The 20,984-nt window shown below is 38.8% G+C and overlaps 1 protein-coding gene and 1 pseudogene across 2 annotated transcripts in view; both read right to left on the reverse strand.

The window, feature by feature from the left end:
* ACOXL (acyl-CoA oxidase like) overlaps positions 1–20,984 on the reverse strand; it is a gene marked incomplete at its 3' end in the record, with an annotated part of 366,752 nt that overhangs the window by 5,752 nt on the left and 340,016 nt on the right.
* LOC309833850 (large ribosomal subunit protein uL22-like) lies at positions 58–623 on the reverse strand (annotated as a pseudogene). The gene has a single exon. The product of its transcript is annotated as a large ribosomal subunit protein uL22-like (transcript).

Below are 20,984 nucleotides of genomic sequence, written 5' to 3' on the forward strand. Positions count from 1 at the left end.
GATTCCCTCCATTTGCTTTCTTTTTTTACTTTTATTTGCATTTATTTTTTGCGGCATTTATTCCCGGGCCATAAGTTTTTGTTTCTTCAGTTTCTTCTAGGATATCTTTTTCTCCTGGGCAACCTCCTCTTCTGGTTTAGGAACAATCTGTTCTTTTTCAGTAAAGATCATCTCAATGCAGCAGGGACAGCACATGTATGGGTTGATCTGGCCATGAGCTCTGTAATTCCTGCGCCGCATCTTGGGGGCTTTGTTCACCTGGATGTGACCAGAAAATCTACATCTAAGCCCTTAAGTTCAGCATTACTCTCTGCATTTTTGAGCATGTGTAGTAAAAATTCAGCACTGTTTCTGGGCCACCGACCCTGCGTCCAGCCCCACTGTCTGGCCTGGGCACACCTACCAGCTCCACCATTGTAGCGACGGAATGGCACACACTGCTTCTTTAAAGTGACGTCCTTCAGATATTTGGTGGCTTTTCAGATATGCCTACCCTTAATGGCTTGGGCTGTTTCACGAGTGTTCTTAAAGTGAACACGAAGATTTGAACCTCTTGACTTGCATGACTTTGTGGGGTTTTCTAGGTCAAGTGAATAGCGAACCATTTTTAGAGGTCACCTCAGGCCGCTTACCCGAAAAGCCCTCCATTTGCTTTTCTGTCACTTTTATTTTCCCTGAATGCTTAATTCTTATCTGTATATCTATGTATGACTATTATATATATATAATTTTTTTCAGTTCAAAAACTTCCATTCTTTACAGTTTCAATTTCTTTGCTGAGACTTTCTGTTTTTTATTTGTTTCAAGTGTATTCATCATTGCTGGTCGAAGCATTTTTATGACAGCTGCTTTAAAATTGTCAAATAATTCCAACATCTCTGTCACCTCTTGGTATATATTGATTGTCCTTTTTCATTCAGTTTGAGATCTTCCTTGTTCTTGGTCTGATGACTGTTTTTCAACTGAAACTTGGACATTTGGGGTATTATGTTTTGAGACTCCAGTTCTTATTTAAATCTCTGGTTGTAATTGGCCTCCTCTGACAGTGCTTTGACTGTGTCAGGCAGCAAAAGGATATATCTTTTTGGGTGCTATTAATAAAATCTCTTCCAAAACTCACTCTTGGGTCAGTAACAGAATGTCAGGGCACAGGAGAAGAACACAGCTGCTCTTGGCAGGTGACATGGCACTGTTCAGGCTTTTGCTCGACTTGCCAAGGGAGAACGATGGCCGAGTGGCTGCCCCCTGCACTCTGAGACCCCTTCTGGCTTTGGTTGCCTGGAAGAGTGCAGCCAGGACCAGGGGAAGTTCCACCCATCACTTACAGAATGGCCTCCCATGCCTACGCTGACCTCGAGGAAAGGACAACCTGCCTTACAAAAGGGTAGTAAACCCATTGGAAACATTGATTTTACTTTAAAATTTTATTTTTTATTTTTTTGGAAAAACATTGATTTTAAAGAGTGATATTTTGGAGCATATCTTTCAGGAGGTCTGGGCTGGTTAGAAATAAAAGAATAATACCTGTCCTTATATGTCCCATTATCACATAGATGCTACTCAGATCAGGTACCTCCAATAGCAGAGCTAGATTTTACATGGTTAGCATTGCATGTGCGTGGATGATAGAGGAAAAGGTTTACATGGGCATCTGACCCCTCAGATGCCTGGGAAATCAGGGGTGATGGGTCTGCAGAGAATTCTCTCACGAAAGCACACCAGGCAGCCAAGGTGTGGAATGAGGCTCCACCACTCCCTCGTCCTGTGACCGTGGGCAAATAGCCTTCCCTGACCTGTTTCCTCATGTGTGAAATGACATCATGTGTGTGTCCTAAAGGTGATTTGCAAGAGTGTCCTTCTTGGTACCAATGACTGTAACTGGTTAAAGCACAGAAGTGGAAACTTGTAACCTTACCAAACCAAACCCCAGATACACTTGCTATAAGATAGCAGTTACACATACTTTTCAAAAGGAATCTCTATGCAGCCCGTCTTTACTTTCTAAGGCATTGCTAGATATTGGGGGGCTATGCACGTAATTTTCTGCCCCTTCTTCTTCAACTGACTTATTTTGGATTAACTAGAAAATGAGCCAGAAACTTTCAAAGAAGGGGAAGCTTAAAACAATTAATCGACAAATATTTTTTAATCTAAAAGATGAGATGAGGGAATAAGTTGAAGTGATTGGTGAAGTGAGGTTTCCATGTTGCTTGTGCCTATCATTTACGGCCTTCACTGCCGCTGTGACATATAAGTGAGATTCTGCCAGGTGCCTCTGGCCACCTCTACCTGCCTTTAGCCTCTGCTGCTATCCCATGCTTGTGTTGTTCAATCCTAGTCCCCAGTGGACATGTCGTAGATTGGTACCCCCCAGCCTTTGCCAAGGGGTCACCTCTTCCGCGTAGTGTCCACGCTTTCCACACCCCTTCCCAGGTGGCTGAACACGTAAAGGTACAGAGGGAGCCACTCGGCTGCCTTGATGCGGCAGCATGCCTGCATCTCCAGCATCTTTATAACAACATCGTGCAGCTATGGGACCCCGGTGTTCTGTGCTCTGCTCCCTGAGATGGCCATTTACTGGATATCTACTGTGTGCCAGGTTACAGACGAGGTCTTTGTATTAACTGCCTCCTTCAGTCCTCATAACAAGTCTGTCAGCTACCAGCCCATTTTACAGATGAGGAAACCAAGGCTTAAAGAGTTTAGGATTTTGCTCCAAGTCACATACCTCATAACTGGAACAACTAGGGTTTTCATCCAGAGCTTTCTGCTTCCACAGCTTCCATTCTGCCTCCATCTTTCCCCCAGTGCCTCACTGTTCCCAGTCTCTGGAGGGTACAGGGTGTTGCCCTGAGGAAATGCCTCCACCGCTGCAGCAAACGTATGACCTGTGCTATTCTCCCTAAGTCAGAATCAATACTCCACACGTGTCCAACGTGGAAAGCATGGATCTGACCAGCCGCAGGTTCCCCAAGAGGACTTAGGACAGTAATGGGTGGTGCAAGAGGGCTCTCAGATGTTGCCTCTGAAGGAAGGTACTGAGGACACTGGCTTCAGAGCCAGTCACCATGACGTGAAAGGGCCAGTCTGATGCTCTTCCCAAGAAGGACAAGCCTTCAACTCTCCAGAAAACAAGCCAATGAGGCTCAGATACAAGGGTCTTCAAGAAACAACAGATTCTCTACCTGTGGACAGAGGGCCACGTGCTCTGTGGATTCTCCTCTTACACAGGCCTTCCTGCCTCTTCTGGTCCACACCTTAAGTCACCAAACACAAGTCAAATCCCTTCAAAGAGCAACAGGCTGACTGTCAAATAGTGAAAATCGCCTCAATCAAGTAATTACCCTGCAGCTGGTACCACGTGTTGCGAAGATTTCCAACTTCTCTCCCGTCCATTCACCTCTCTTGCAGAATTGCCTGCCTCTGTAGACAAACATTCTCTAAAGGGTCAGAATGGTAGGTCTGTAACAGCTAATCTGCCACCTTAGCCCCAAATGCCAGGCTAGTGGTCAACATAAAGGAAAACATACCCGAAACCTTTACATGGGGCAGAATCGCACACTGTGTGCTGTGCTTCCAGCCCTGTCAATTTACCCAACAACCATGGGAAAGGGGAGCTCTGCTCCTGTTTCTACTGACCACTGGCCAGCTCCTCAAGGCGGGGCCAGTCCTTAGCTTCTCGGTCCCAAGAACACATACATTCTCATGGTTGCTATGGCCAAGTCTCATTAGCATGAAATGAAATTCTGTGGTTCTGTTAAATAATCAGGACTCCAGCTTAATATTTTCTCTGAATCAATATGAATTATATTTTATGCTGATTACTTCTTCATCTGATAAGAATGTTTAGCATAGTCTGAGATGTTAGAATGGAGAAATTGCATTCCTTACCAAACAAAAACAACAACAAAAATGCCTTCATTTAGCCTAACTAGAGAGTTTATTTTGAGGAGAGACAAATTTACCCTCCAAGTGTTTTTCCTATTGCAATGTTTCTCGACCAAAGAGTACATAATTCTGTTCTTTTCTAAGTATTACTGGCAAAGCCCATTTTAGTAAAGGAGTGGGACTTTCAATCCTGATGTTGTGACTTCCTTATCTCTAAAATGTCAGAACCAAGTGAGTTTGGCACAGAGTATTTATAAATATTATTATTATTGCGTGTTCTTTACTTAGTAATAAAAAACAATTTTTTTTATAACTCTGGCATTTTCTAATACAAAGTCTGCTTAATCATCATTACTTAACTCACGAACGCTGAGACAGAGGTATCAACTTTAACCACTTAATAAGAACTTCTGACATTTATTCATACTGCTACTGATTCATAAGAGGAAAAGTTTAAAAAGAAGACAAGTGCATATAGCCTTCCCTTTAGAATACAGGAAACCATATAAAAGTATTGGCAATGGAATTAAAGTAACCACAATGCCGCCCTTGGTAGCATTTTCTACAAAGGCATTTACATGAACCGAGAAAGAATATTAAATTAGGTGGTTAAAGTAAAACTTCACTACTAGCTTCACACGTTTTCATACATGAGATTATGGCATTTTAATCAGCTGATAGTTCAGCCGTATAAGTACAGACCCAAAGGAATGTGAACATACCCAAGAAGGAATAATTTTCAGTCAAACTATTTTTTTCAAGAAGCAGAAGCTACAAAAACTGCCAGAACTAAATATACAGTAAGAGTCAGTCACAAGTTATTATGGAGAAATTCTGTGTCCACGGGTCCTGGAATTTCGAATTTCATCAACCAAATGATTTCAAAAGCAATTTGGGAGGACTTCTAGTTAAGATGTAAAAAGATTCAAGAGAACTTAGCTCCCATGGTAACAACCAGAAGTTGAACCCAAAACTGAATCAAAGATTTCTGAGACCGTGTTCCAACATCCTGCCAACTCAACTGCTGACAGGACCGAAAAGGCAGTATGGGAGTGGGGATGGGGGTTGGGCTAATTAAAGCAGCCCCTGCTCAACTTGACTCTGGAACCCTAACGATCAGCCCCATACCCTAACCACCAGACAAAAGAAAAGGAAATAAACAAAAGAAAAGAAAATCTGTTACACATTGTGTCTGGAGTATAATCAAAAGGTATAAGATCTGCAAAGAAGCAGGAAAAATAACCCCAAATCTAGAGAAAGCACAATTAGTAAAATCAAACTTACAGATGACCAGTAAGTTTTAAAAACAATTATTATAAATGTATTCAAGAATTTATAAGAAAAAAATGGATATAATAGATTAAAATGGGATACTTCATGAGATAAATATGACCTCTAAAAAAGAATGAAAGGAAAATTTTAGAACTGAAAAAAGGACTGTTTAAAAATGAAATAAAATAAATGTTTTATTTAAATATTGAAAATATTGTAAAATGAAACAAATCCATTCATGGATGGGTTTAATAGCAGAATGAACATTGCAGAAAAAGGTTAGTACACTTGAAAACAGATCAGTATTATTCTAAGTGGGGCAGAGAGAAAAAAGAAAAAAAAAAATGAAGGGAACATCAGTGCCCTGTAGGATTATATTAGCAACCTAACATACATGCAATTGGAATCCCAGATGTCAGAGAGAATGGGAAAATTCTAGAAGACATAATGGTTGAAATGTTTCCAACTTTGATACAAAACATCCTCTATATATTCAAGAAGTACAATGAACGCCAAATAGATAAATTTAAAAACAAATCAAAAAACCCCATACCGAGGTACACCATAGTAAAATTGCTTAAAACAAAACGTAAGAAAACATTGTAAGCTTAGTCAGGGAAAACTTAATCTCATGTATGGGAAAAATGTTAAGAATGATAGCTGAATTCTCATCAGACACAAGGAAAGAAAGAATAGGATAACAAATTAATCTAAAATTCAACATCCAGTGAAACTGTCCTTTAAAAATGAAGATGAAATTAAAAATATTAAGATGAGTAAAAACTGGGAGATTTGTTGCCATAGACTCTCACTACAAAAAAATTGCTCCCAAATTTTCTTTATTCTCAGAGGGTATTACACCAGATAAAAACTCTCATTGACAATTTTATACAAAATCTCTTTAAAAAAATAGAGGGTGAAGGAACATATTTTTCCTCTTATGAAGCCAGCATACCCTGATGCCAAAAGCTAACAAGATCATAACAAGGAACTAAAAGACAAATATTCCTTATGAACATAGATACAGTAATCCTTAACAAAATGTTTGCATGTAAAATCATCTGTATATAAAATGGACAAGCATCATGGCCAAGTGGGATTCATCCCCAAAATGCAAGATTGGTTTAAAACTAAAAAATCATGTAACTGATTACATTAATGGAATCAAGGAGAAAAATCATATGATCGATATGCAGAAAACAATTGATTCAGAAAAAGCTTTTGATAAATTACAAAATATTCAAGATAGAAACTCAAAATAGGAGTAAAAGGGAGCTTCTGCAATCTGATAAAGGACAGCTATGAAAAACTTACAGTTAATATCAAAATATAGACGTCTTTCCCCTAAAGACTGAGGAAAAAAGCAAGGATGCCTCATTTCAATATTTCCTTTCAACACTGACCTGCAGGTCTCAGCCAATGCAACAAAGCAAGAAAAATGCATTAAAAAATACAGATTGGTAAGAAAGAAGTAAAATGTTTTTATCCTCAGATGATATTACTGAGTACTTAGAAAATCTCAGGGAATCTACAAACTACTTGAACTATTAAGTGATTTTAGTGAGCTTATTGTACAAGTCAATGTAGAAAAATTCATTGTGTGTGTACTAAATATGGAACATATATGTAACATACATGTAGAAAATGAAAAATTTAAATATACCATTGGCAAGATCTTTAAAACACATTTAAAATTTTTTGAAATTAATTTAATGAAATATGTTCAAGGATTCTATTACTGAAAAATACAAAATATTGTTGGAGGGAATTAAATAAAATGGAGAGATATACCATGTTCATGAATTGTTGAAATATCAATTCTCCCCAAACTGATATGTAGATTTAATGCAATCACAATCAAAATCATATTTGCCCCTTTTATTTCCCAGGAAATTTATAAGCTAATATTTTAAGTTAAAAATTTTATTTCATCAAATTTTAAAACTTCATCTTCTCAAAAGATACTGTTAAGAAAATGAATAAATAGGCTACAGACTGGGAAAAATCCAAGTACCTGTATTTAGAATGTATGACAAACCCTTACAACTTGGTGTTTTTAAAAACAATAACAACAGCACACAGTTTAAAATGGGCAAAAGATTTAAACAGACACTTGACAAAAGACACATGAAAAACAAGGAAGCACTCAAAAGGGTGCCCCAAACCATTAAATATCAGGAAAATGAAAATGAATACACAATGAGATATTACTACGTACCCACTGGAATACCTAAATTAAAAAGGTTGACGACATCAAAATGTCAGTGAGGGTGTGGAACAACAGAACTCTTATACACTGCTAGTAAAGTTGTAAATGGTATAACAACTTTTGGAGAACTGTTTACAGTAGTTTTTTAGACAGTTAAATAAATGCCTACTATAACATCCATTAATACCACTTTTAAGTATTTCCAAAAGAAATGAAAACATATGTGCAAAAAAAATGATCCTGACAATCTTATTCATAATAACACCAAATCCATAACATCCTAAATGTCCATCAACAATAGAATAAACATTTTTTTAAACACAATCAAACTCATTTAATACAGAAAAAAAATTAAAAGATCTTAAATCTTCAGTAATTTTTTCTTCCCGCAGGTGTGTACAGACAGGACATTGTACCTTAATAACTGTGGAATGATGCAGTTGAGGTCAGCTGGAGGTAACAAGGCCAATTTCTGAAGTCAGCCTGCAAGAAATGGACTCATAGCAGAGTCCTAGAGAAATCAGCATTTGAGAGGGAGAGGGAGTTGGGAGAGTTTGGCAGAGATATATACAATGAACTATTACTCAGAAAAAAAAAGGAAGGAATGAACTACTCAACATCTCATAAACATCATGCTGAGCAGAAGATCCAGTCTATCTACTTCCATTCCTATGAAACTCCAGAGCAAACAAACTGAGCAGTGGTGACAAAGACAGAACCTTGGGAGTGAAGGGAAGGTATTAATAGAAAAAGGGCTGAGAGGAATTTCTTAGATGATGGATGGCATGTGCACTATGCAATCTACCATTTCATCTGTCAAAACTCACTGAATGGTACCATTACAATTTGTGCATTTCAATGTATATAAAATAGATCTCATTTTTTTTTAATTAAGAGAAAAAGAAAAAGAAAAGCAATTTGGTGATTGCCAACATTTTTTTAACATCTTTATTGGAGTATAATTTCTTTACAATGTTGTGTTAGTTTCTGCTGTATAACAAAGTGAATCAGCTATATGTATACATGTATCCCCATATCCCCTCCCTCTTGCATCTCTCTCCCACCCTCCCTATCCCACCCTTCTAGGTGGTCACAAACCACCAAGCCTGATCTCCCCGTGTGATGCAGTGTCTTCCCACTAGCTATCTATTTTACATTTGGTAGTGTATGTATGTCAATGCTACTCTCTCACTCCATCCCACCTTACCCTTCTCCCTCCCCATGTCCTTAAGTCCATTCTCTACGCCTGTGTCTTTATTCCTGTCCTGCACCTAGGTTCTTCAGGACCTTTTTTTTCTTTAGATTCCATATATATGTGTTAGCATATGGTATTTGTGTTTCTCTTTCTGACTTACTTCACTCTGTATGACAGACTCTAGGTCCATCCACCTCACTACAAATAACTCAATTTCGTTTCTTTTTATGGCTGAGTAGTATTCCATTGTATATATGTGCCACATCTTCTTTATCCATTCATCTGTCGATGGACACTTAGGTTGCTTCCATGTCCTGGCTATTGTAAATAGTGCTTCAGTGAACATTGTGGTACATGGCTCTTTTTGAATTATGATTTTCCAATGGTATATGCCCAGTAGTGGGATTGCTAGGTTATATGGTAGTTCTATTTTTAGTTTTCTAAGGAACTTCCATACCATTCTCCATAGTGCCTGTATCAATTTACATTCCCACCAACAGTGCAAGAGGGTTCCCTTTTCTCCACACCCTCTCCAGCATTTACCGTTTGGAGATTTTTTGATGATGGCCATTCTAACCGGTGTGAGGTGATACCACATTCTAGTTTGGATTTCCATTTCTCTAATGATTAGTGATGTTGCACATCCTTTCATGTGTTTGATGGCAATCTGTATATCTTCTTTGGAGAAATATCTATTTAGATCTTCTGCCCATTTTTGGATTGGGTTGTTTGTTTTTTTTTGATATTGATCTGCATGAGCTACTTGTATATTTTGGAGATTAAGCCTTTGTCAGTGCTTGGTTTGCAAATGTTTTCTCCCATTCTGCACGTCATCTTTTAGTCTTGTTTATGGTTTCCTTTGCTGTGCAAAAGCTTTTAAGTTTCATTAGGCCCCATTTGTTTATTTTTGTTTTTATTTCCATTTCTCTAGGAGGTGGGTCAAAAAGGATCTTGCTGTGATTTATGTCAAAGAGTGTTCTTCCTATGTTTCCCGCTAAGAGTTTGATAGTGTCTGGCCTTATATTTAGGTCTTTAATCCATTTTGAGTTTATTTTTGTGTATGGTGTTAGGGAGTGTTCTAATTTCATTCTTTTACATGTAGCTGTCCAGTTTTCCAAGCACCACTTATTGAAGAGGCGGTCTCTTCTCCATTGTATATTCTTGCCACCTTTATCAAAGATAAGATGACCAGATGTGTGTAGGTTTATCTCTGGGCTTTCTATCCTGTTCCATTGATCTATCTTTCTGTTTTTGTGCCAGTACCATACTGTCTTGATTACTGTAGCTTTGTAGTATAGTCTGAAGTCAGGGAGCCTAATTGCTCCAGCTCCACTTTCCTTTCTCAAGATTGCTTTGGCTATTCGGGGTCTTTGGTGTTTCCATACAAATTGTGAAATTTTTTGTTTTAGTTCTGTGAAAAATGCCATTGGTAGGGATTGCACTGAATCTGTAGATTGCTTTGGGTAGTATAGTCATTTTCACAATGTTGATTCTTCCAATCCAAGAACATGGTATATCTCTCCGTCTGTCTGTATCATCTTTAATTTCTTTCATCAGTGTCTTATAATTTTCTGCATACAGGTCTTTTATCTCTTTAGGTAGGTTTATTCCTAGGTATTTTATTCTTTTTGTTGAAGTGGTAAATGGGAGTGTTTCCTTAAATTCTCTTTCAGATTTTTCATCGTTAGCGTATAGGAATGCAAGAGATTTCTGTGCATTTATTTTGTATCCTACTAATTTACCAGATTCATTGATTAGCTCTAGTAGTTTGCTGGTAGCATCTTTGAGATACTCTATGTATAGTATCATGTCATCTGCAAACAGTGACAGCTTTACTTCTTTTTTTCTGAGTTGGATTCCTTTTATTTCTTTTTCTTCTCTGATTGCTGCAGTTAAAACTTCCAAAACTATGTTGAATAACAGTGGTGAGAGGGGGCATCCTTGTTTTGTTCCTGATTTTAGAGGAAATGGTTTCAGTTTTTCACTATTGAGAATGGTGTCGGCTGTGGGTTTGTCATATATGGCCTTTATCATGTTGAGGCAAGTTCCCTCTACGCCTACTTTCTGGAAAGTTTTTATCATAAATAGGTGTTGAAATATGTCAAAAGCTTTTTCTGCATCTATTGAGATGATCCTATGGTTTTTATCCTTCAGTTTGTTAATATAGTGTATCACATCAATTGATTTGCATATATTGAAGAATCCTTGCATTCCTGAGATAAACCCCACTTGATCATAGTGTATGATCATTTTAATGTGCTGTTGGAGTCTGTTTGCTAGTATTTTGTTGAAGATTTTTGTATCTATGTTCATCAGTGATATTGGTCTGTAGTTTTCTTTTTTTGTGACATCTTTGTCTGGTTTTGGTATCAGGGTGATGGTGGCCTCGCAGAATGAGTTTGGGAATGCTTCTCCCTCTGCTGTATTTTGGAAGAGTTTGAGAAGGTTAGGCGTTAGCTCTTCTCTAAATGTTTGATAGAATTCGCCTGTGAAGCCATCTGGTCCTGGGTTTTTATTTGTTGGAAGACTTTTAATCACAGTTTCAATTTCAGTGCTTGTGATTAGTCTGTTCACATTTTCTATTTCTTCCTGGTTCAGTCTCAGAAGGTTGTGCTTTTCTAAGAATTTGTCCATTTCTTCCAGGTTGTACATTTTATTGGCATATAGTTGCTTGTAGTAATCTCTCATGATACTTTGTATTTCTGCAGTGTCAGTTGTTACCTCCCCTTTTTCATTTCTAATTCTGTTGATTTGAGTCTTCTCCCTTTTTTTCTTGATGAGTCTGGCTAATGGTTTATCAATTTTCTTTATCTTCTCAAAGAACCAGCTTTTAGTTTTATTGATCTTTGCTATTGTTTCCTTCATTTCTTTTTCATTTATTTCTGATCTGATCTTTATGATTTCTTTCCTTCTGCTAACTTTGGGGGTTTTTTGTTCTTCTTTCTCTAATTACGTTAGGTGTAAGGTTAGGTTGTTTATTTGAGATTTTTCTTGTTTCTTGAGGTAGGATTGTATTGCTATAAACTTCCCTCTTAGAACTGCTTTTGCTGCATCCCATAGGTTTTGGGTCGTCATGCTTTCATTGTCATTTGTTTCTAGGTATTTTTTTATTTCCTCTGATTTCTTCAGTGATCTCTTGGTTATTTAGTAGCATACTGTTTAGCCCCCATGTTTTTGTATTTTTTACAGATTTTTTCCTGTAACTGGTATCTAGTCTCATAGCATTGTGGTCGGAAAAGATACTTGATATGATTTCAATTTTCTTAAATTTACCAAGGCTTGATTTGTGACCCAAGATATAATCTATGACCGAGAATGTTCCATGAGTACTTGAGAAGAAAGTGTATTCTGCTGTTTTTGGATGGAATGTCCTCTAAATATCAATGAATTCCATCTTGTTTAATGTGTCATTTAAAGTTTGTGTTTCCTTATTTATTTTCTTTTGGAAGATCTGTCCATTGGTGAAAGTGGGGTGTTATAGTCCCCTACTATGATTGTGTTACTGTCAATTTCCCCTTTTATGGCTCTTAACATTTGCCTTATGTATTGAGGTGGTCCTATGTTGCATGTATAAATATTTACAATTGTTATATCTTCTTCCTGGGTTGATCCCTTGGTCATTAGGTACTGTCCTTCTTCGCCTCTTGTAATAGTCTTTATTTTAAAGTCTATTTTGTCTGATACGAGAATTGCTACTCCAGCTTTCTTTTGATTTCCATTTGCATGGAATATCTATTTTCCATCCCTTCACTTTCGGTCTGTATGTGTCCCTAGGTCTGAAGTGGGTCTCTTGTAGACAGCATATATACGGGTCTTGTTTTTGTATCCATTAAGCCAGTCTATGTCTTTTGGTTGGAGCATTTAATCCATTTACATTTAAGGTAATTATCAATATGTATGTTCCTATTACCGTTTTCTTAATTGTTTTGGGTTTGTTATTGTAGGTCTTTTCCTTCTCTTATGTTTCCTGCCTAGAGAAATTCCTTTAGCATTTGTTGTATAGCTGGTTTTGTGGTGCTGAATTCTCTTAGCTTTTGCTTGTCTGTAAAGGTTTTAATTTCTCCGTCAAATCTCAGTGAGATCGTTGCTGGGTAGAGTAATCTTGGTTGTAGGTTTTTCCCCTTCATCACTTTAAATATGTCCTGCCACTCCCTTCTGGCTTGCAGTTTCTGCTGAAAGATCTGCTGTTAACGTTATGGGGATTCCCTTATATGTTATTTGCTGCTTTTCCCTTGCTGCTTTTAATATTTTTTCTTTGTATTTAATTTTGGGTAGTTTGATTACTATGTGTCTTGGTGTGTTTGTCCTTGGATTTATCCTGTATGGGACTCCCTGTGCTTCCTGGACTTGATTGACTATTTCCTTTCCCATGTTAGGGAAGTTTTCAACTATAAACTCTTCAAATATTTTCTCAGACCCTTTTTTTTTTAACTCTTCTTCTTCTGGGACTCCTATAATTTGAATGTTGGTGTGTTTAATATTGTCCCAGAGGTCTCTGAGACTGTCCTCAATTCTTTTCATTCTTTTTTCTTTATTCTGCTTTGTAGTAGTTATTTCCACTATCTTATCTTCCAGGTCACTTATCCCTTCTTCTGCCTCAGTTATTCTTCTATTGATTCCTTCTAGAATTTTTTTTTAAATTTATTTATTTATTTTTGGCCGCATTGGGTCTTCACTGCTGCGTGCGGGCTTTCTCTAGTTGCAGCTAGCAGAGGCTACTCTTTGTTGAGGTGCATGGGCTTCTCCTTGTGGTGGCTTCTCTTGTTGCCCAGCATGGGCTCTAGGTGTGTGTACTTCAGTAGTTGCAGCACACAGGCTCAGTAGTTCTGGAGCATGGGCTTAGTTGCTTGGTGGCCTGTGGGATCTTCCTGGACCAGGGCTTGAACCTATGTCCCCTGCATTGGCAGGTGGATTCTTAACCACTGCGCCACCAGGGAAGTCCCGAAAATTTTTAATTTCATTTATTGTGTTGTTCATCGGTTTGTTTGCTCTCTAGTTCTTCGAGGTCCTTGTTAAACGTTTCTTGTATTTTCTCCATTCTGTTTCCAAGATTTTGGATCATCTTTATTATCACTACTCTGAATTCCCTTTCAGGTAGACTGCCTATGTCCTCTTCATTTGTTTGGCCTGGTGGGTTTTTACCTTGCTCTTTCATCTCCTGCGTATTTCTCTATCTTCTCATTTTGCTTAATTTACTATGTTTAGGGTCTCCTTTTCGCAGGCTTCAAGTTCGTAGTTCCTGTTGTTTTTGGTGTCTGCCCCCAGTGGGTGAGGTTGGTTCAGTGGCTTGTGTAGGCTTCCTGGTAGAGGGGACTGGTGCCTGTGTTCTGGTGGGTGGGGCTGGATCTTGTCTTTCTGGTGGGCAGGGCTGCGTCCGGTGGTGTGTTTTGGGGAGCCTGTGAAGTTACTATGATTTTAGGCAGCCTTTCTGCTAATGGGTTGGTTTGTGTTCCTGTCTTGCTAGTTGTTTGGCATGGGGCATCCAGCATTGGAGCTTGCTGGCTGTTGGGTGGAACTGGGTCTTAGCGTTGAGATGGAGATCTTGCCAATTGATGTTACATGGGGCCGGGAGGTCTCTGGTGGTCCAATGTCCTGAAGTCAGCTCTCCTAACTCAGAGGCTCAGGCCTGACACCCAGCCGGAGCACCAAGACTCTGTCAGCCACACAGCTGCTAGTGTTGGAGGGTCTCCTGCAGAGGCAGGGGGCAGTGCTGGCTCATCATGGGGACAAGGACACTGGCAGCAGATGTTCTGGAAAGTACTTCTTGCTGTGAGCCCTCCTGGAGTCCCAACATTTTTTTTTTTAGTCAAGTAAGGATAACAAAGCAAAAGCACTACTTACCATTATTTTTTATTTAAATGATAACTTTCAGCACCTAAAAAGTAGGATGATCATAATAATTTAATTTTTAAATGAAAAATTATTTTTCATTATGGAAAACTCAACATATTTTGTTTCCCACATTTTGCCATAGAAAGTTCCCAATATTCCCTGCTTGGGCCTATGGGAATGAGGGATCAGTAAATCAGGTTCTCAGGCCAGCAAGGACTGTAAAGGATCCTCCAAATAAAGTCAAGTATTGCCATTGGATGAAATAGTTGCAGGCAGACTTGTAGATGGAACAACAACTGGAAGGTCCAGGGAGACTGCTGATCTGGGATCAGATGAACTCACAAAGCTCTTCAGAAAGCATCCTACCAAGATATCATTTCCTCTTCTCAGAAATCATAGTCAGGGACTTCCCTGGTGGTTCAGTGGTAAAAAATCTGCTTGCCAATGCAGGGGACTTTGGTTTGAGCCCTGGTCCAGGAAGATCCAAAAAGCCACGGAGCAACTATGCCCGTGTGCCATAACTACTGAGCATGCACTCTACAGCCAGCAAGCCACAACTACTGAGCCCATGTGCCACAACTACTGAAGCCCCCGCACCTACGGCCTGTGCTCCACATCAAGATAAGCCACCACAGTAAGAAGCCTGTGCACCGCAACAAAGAGTAGCCCCCACTCACCACAACTAGAGAAAGCCCGCTCGCAGGAATGAAGACCCAACACAGCCGAAAATAAATAAATAAATAAATTTATAAAAAGAAATCATAGTCAAAGCTCACATCTGGAGGATGGATGTACTTTTCCCTACTCTCCCACTAAGCACAACTAAAAACCCTGAACACTAAATATAAAACAAAGATAGGGAGACTCTGAAAGGTGAAGAGAAGACCAACTGTCTAGGGACTTTGGGACCTCAGGAACAACGCAGTGGTGAATTCCCTGGGTTTTCTTTTGACCTCATACATCCCACATTCAGAGCTAAAGAAACTGGCAACCCAGGAACGTCAACGGATGCAGACAAAAATCTCAAAAAAAGCCTGCTCTTTCTCCCAAAGGGCCAGGAAAGACAGAAAACTTTTAGACAATAGCAGATCTACTCCAGCCAAACACCATAGAAAAACTGTGTCCCCCACTACCCATGTCTCTCAAGGCTGAGTGGGCTTCTTTGTCTTCCACCCTCATAGACTGTAATGAGGTTCACCCCCCATGGTGACAATGGAGACCACATGGGGAGCCTGGACTTCCACCTCCACCTGGAAGTAGCAATGTACCCCTTCTTCTCCTCGACAGGATGCTGTCAGAGGAGGCCTAATGAGAGTCGACTTAACCATCCCATGGTGTTAGCAAAGACACTGTCAGTGTCATTGGAAGCCATGTGGGGAGAGCAATGAGGCTCTCCTACCCCTCCCCACCAAGCTGATAACTGAAACTTCTGCCCCCACCCAGCAGTAGCAAGGACAGACACCCCACCCCCGCCAACCTTGGATATCAGCAGAGGCTGAATGGAGAATATGGGCTTCTATCCCTATAAGGCAGTAATGAGGTGGTGTGCCTTTTCTGCCACTGGAGCACTGTCAGAGGAATCCAGCTAAAACAGAAGATGTAACCGAGATCCAAAGTCTCATTACATAACACCCCAAATGTCCAAACCTCAATCAGAAGTCAAACTGAATGAAAAAGACAAGCAATAGATGCCAACACTGAAATTACAGAAATGTTAGAATTATTGGACAAAGATTTTTAAAGCAGCCACCATAAAAATGCCTCAATAAGTAATTATGGCCGTGCTTTAAACAAATGAAGAAAATGGAAAATCTCAGCAAAGAAGTAGAAAAAGAAGAACAAACAAAGCCCAAAGGCAGCAGAAGGAGGGAAATAATAAAGATATAAAGATTGGAGAGAAAATAAATAAAATAGAGACAAAAAACAACAGAAAAGATCAATGAAACCAAGAACTGGTTCTTTGAAAAGATAAACAATATTGATAAACCTTTAGCCAAGCTCATCAAGAAGAAAAGAGAGAGAACCCAAATAAACAAAATAAGACATGGAAGAAAATAAAAACTGATACCACAGACATACAAAAAAAATCATGAGAATGCTACAAACAGTTATATGCCAACGAACTGGACAACCTAGAAGAAATGGACAAATTTCTAGAAACATACAAGCTTGCAAGACAGAATCAGGAAGAAATAGACAATTTGAACAGACCAATCACTAGCATGGAAGTTGAATTTGTAATTTTAACAAAAGGGGGGGTGGCTTTCCTGGTGGCGCAGTGGTTAAATAATCCACCGGCCAATGCAGGGGACTCGGGTTCAATCCCTGGTCTGGGAAGATTGCACATGCCATGGAGCAGCTAAGCCCATGGGCCACAACTACCGAGGCCTGCGCTCTGGAGCTCATGAGCCACAACTACTGAGCCCACGTGCCACAACTACTGAAGGCTGTGTGCCTAGAGCCCATGCTCTGCAACATGAGAGGCCCATGCACTGTAACGAGGAGTAGCCCCTGCTCACCGCAACTAGAGAAAGCCCGCATGCAGCAACGAAGACCCAAGGCAGCCTAAAATAAATAAATAAATAATAAATAAATTTATTTAAAAAAAAAAAAACTCCCAGCAAACAAAAGTCCAGGACCACATGGCTTCACAGGGGAATTCTAACAAACATATAAAGAAGAGCTAATACCTATCCTCAAACCATTACAAAAAATTGAAAAGGATGGAACACACCTAAATTCATTCTATGAGGCCACCATTACACTGATATCAAAACCAGATAGACACTACAAAAAAAATTACAGGTCAATATCTATCATAAATATAGATGCAAAAACCCTCAACAAAGTATTAGCGAATCAAATTCAACAATATGTAAAAAGGATACTACACTATGATCAAGTGGGATTTATTCCAGGGATACAAGGATGGTGCAATACCTGCATATCAATTAATGTGAAACACCACATTAACAAAAGGAAGGAAAAAAATCTTCAATAGATGCAGAAAAAGCATTTGACAAAATTCAACATCCATTCATGATAAAAACTCTCATCAAAGTTGGTATAGAGGGAATACATCTCAACATAATAAAGGCCATTTTTGACAGACGCACAGCTAACATCATACTCAACAGTGAAAAGCTTTCAGCTTTTCCTCTAAAATCAGGAACAAGACAAGAATGTCCACTCCTTCCACTTCTATTTTACGTAGTATTAGAAATACTAGTCACAGTAATCAGACAAAAAGAGAAATAAAGGCATCCAAACTGGAAGGGAAGAAGTAAAACTCTATTTGAGGATGACATGATACTATACATAGAAAACCTTAAAGTCTCCACTAAAAAACTATTAGAACTAATAAACGAATTCAGCAAAGTTGCAGGATACAAGATGAATATACAGAAATCTGTTGATTTTCTATACACTGATAAGGAACTAACAGAAGAGAAATTAAAGAAACAATCCCATTTACAATCACATCAAAAAGAATAAAATACCTGAGAATAAACTTAACCAAGAAGGTAAAATATGTATACTCTGAAAACTACAGAACATTGATGACGGAATTTGAAAATGATAAAAAGAAATGGAAAGATATCTGAGTTCTTGGATTAGAAGAATTAATATTGTAAAATTTCCATACTACCCAAAGCAATTACGGATTTAATTCAATCCTTATCAAAATAATCATGACATTTTTCACTAAACTAGAATAAATAATCCTAAAATTTATATCAGACCACAAAAGACCCCAAATTGCCAAAGCAATCTTGAGAAAAAAAGAAAAACAACACAGAGCTGAAGGTGTCATGCTCCCTGACTTCAGACTGTACTATGAAGCTACAGTAATCAAAAAAGCATGGTACTGGCACAAAGCAGACAGATCAATGAACAGAATAGAGAGCCCAGAAATAAACCCATACATTTATGGGTTTATTTATACATCAATTAATCTATGACAAAGAAGGTAAGAAGAAAGACAGTCTCTTCAATAAGCGGTGCCTTTTACGGCTGAGTAATATTCCATTGTATATATGTGCCACATCTTCTTTATCCATTCATCCGATGATGGACACTTAGGTTGCTTCCATGTCCTGCCTATTGTAAATAGAGCTGCAATGAACATTTTGGTACATGACTCTTTTTGAATTATGGTTTTCTCAGCATATATGCCCAGTAGTGGGATTGCTGGGTCGTATGGTAGTTCTATTTGTAGTTTTTTAAGAAACCTCCTTACTGCGCTCCATAGTGGCTGTATCAATTTACATTCCCACCAGCAGTGCAAGAGCGTTCCCTTTTCTCCACACCCTCTCCAGCATTTATTGTTTCTAGATTTTTTGATGATGGCCATTCTGACTGGTGTGAGATGATATCTCATTGTAGTTTTGATTTGCATTTCTCTAATGATTAGTGATGTTGAGCATTCTTTCATATGTTTGTTGGCAATCTGTATATCTTCTTTGGAGAAATGTCTATTTAGGTCTTCTGCCCATTTTTGGATTGGGTTGTTTGTTTTTTTGTTATTGAGCTGCATGAGCTGCTTGTAAATTTTGGAGATTAATCCTTTGTCAGTTGCTTCATTTACAAATATTTTCTCCCATTCTGAGGGTTGTCTTTTCGTCTTGTTTATGGTTTCCTTTGCTGTGCAAAAGCTTTTAAGTTTCATTAGGTCCCATTTGTTTATTTTTGTTTTTATTTCCATTTCTCTAGGTGGTGGGTCAAAAAGGATCTTGCTGTGATTTATGTCATAGAGTGTTCTGCCTATGTTTTCCTCTAAGAGTTTGATAGTGTCTGGCCTTAAATTTAGGTCTTTAATCCATTTTGAGTTTATTTTTGTGTATGGTGCTAGAGAGTGTTCTAATTTCATACTTTTACATGTACCTGTCCAGTTTTCCCAGCACCACGCATTGAAGAGTCTGTCTTTTCTCTACTGTATATTCTTGCCTCCTTTATCAAAGATAAGGTGACCATATGTGCGTGGGTTTATCTCGGGGCTTTCTATTCTGTTCCATTGATCTATATTTCTGTTTTTGTGCCAGTACCATACAGTCATTTTTTTTTTTTTTTTTTGTGGTACACGGGCCTCTCACTGTTGTGGCCTCTCCCGTTGCGGAGCACAGGCTCTGGACGCGCAGGCTCAGTGGCCATGGCTCACAGGCCTAGCCGCTCCACGGCATGTGGGATCCTCCCGGACCGGGGCACGAACCCGTGTCCCCTGCATTGGCAGGCAGACTCTCAACCACTGCGCCACCAGGGAAGCCCCATACTGTCTTGATTACTGTAGCTTTGTAGTATAGTCTGAAGTCAGGGAGCCTGAAATTAAGATATTTGTAGTGAGGTGGATGGACCTAGAGTCTGTCATACAGAGTGAAGTAAGTCAGAAAGAGAAAAACAAATACCGTATGCTAACACATATATATGGAATCTAAGAAAAAAAAATGTATGAAGAACCTGGGGGTAAGACAGGAATGAAGATGCAGACCTACTGGAGAGTGGACTTGGGGATGTGGGGAGGGGGAAGGGTGGGTTGTGACGGAGTGGGAGGGTGGCATGGACATGTATACACTACCAAACGTGGAATAGATAGCTAGTGGGGGGCAGCCGCATAGCACAGGGAGATCATCTCAGTGGTTTGTGACCACCTGGAGGGGTGGGATGGGGAGGGTGGGAGGGAGGGAGATGGGAGAGGGAAGAGATATGGGAACATATGTGTGTATGTGGCTGATTCACTTTGTTGTGGAGCAGAAACTGACACACCGTTGTAGAGCAATTATACTCCAATAAAGATGTTAAAAAAAAAGATCCATTCAAATACAAATTATTTATACACCTAGCAATGCCCTAGACAGAGACAAAACTATTTCAATTTTTTTTAATGTGTTGTTAATATTTTTCTCAGCAACTTCCAGAATTACCTCATAATCTTGAGTGAATGTAAATTTAATTAAAAAAATGAAAGTTGACAATCAAAAAAAAAAAGCAGTGCCGAGAAAACTGGACAGCTACATGTAAAAGAATGAGATTAGAGCATATCCTCATACCATATACAAAAATAAACTCAAATGAATTAAAGACCTAAATGTAAGACCTGAAACCACAAAACTTCTAGAAGAGAATAGAGGCAGAATACTCTTTGACATAAATCGTAGCAATATTTTTTTGGATCTGTCTCCTAAGGCAAAAGAAATAATAGCAAAAATAAGCAAATGGGACCTAATTAAACTTAAGAGTTTTGCACAGTAAAGGAAACCATCAACAAAATGAAAAGGCAACCTACTGAATGGGAGAAAATATTTGCAAATAATATGATGGACAAGGGGTTAATATTCAACATATATAAACAGCTCACACAACTCAATATCAAGAAAAACAAAGAAACTAATTTAAAAATGGACAGAAGACCTGAATAGACATTTTTCCAAAGAAGATATACAGATGGTCAACAGGCACATGAAAATATGTGCAACATCACTAGTCATCAGAGAAATGTAAATCAAAACCATAACGAGATAGCACCTCACACCTGTTAAAATGGCTATCATCAAAAAGTCTACGAATAACAAACGTAGACGAGGATGTGAAGAA

This window comes from Grampus griseus (genome assembly GCF_964374135.1).
Source record: "Grampus griseus genome assembly, chromosome: 15".
Taxonomy (NCBI): Eukaryota; Metazoa; Chordata; class Mammalia; order Artiodactyla; family Delphinidae; genus Grampus; species Grampus griseus.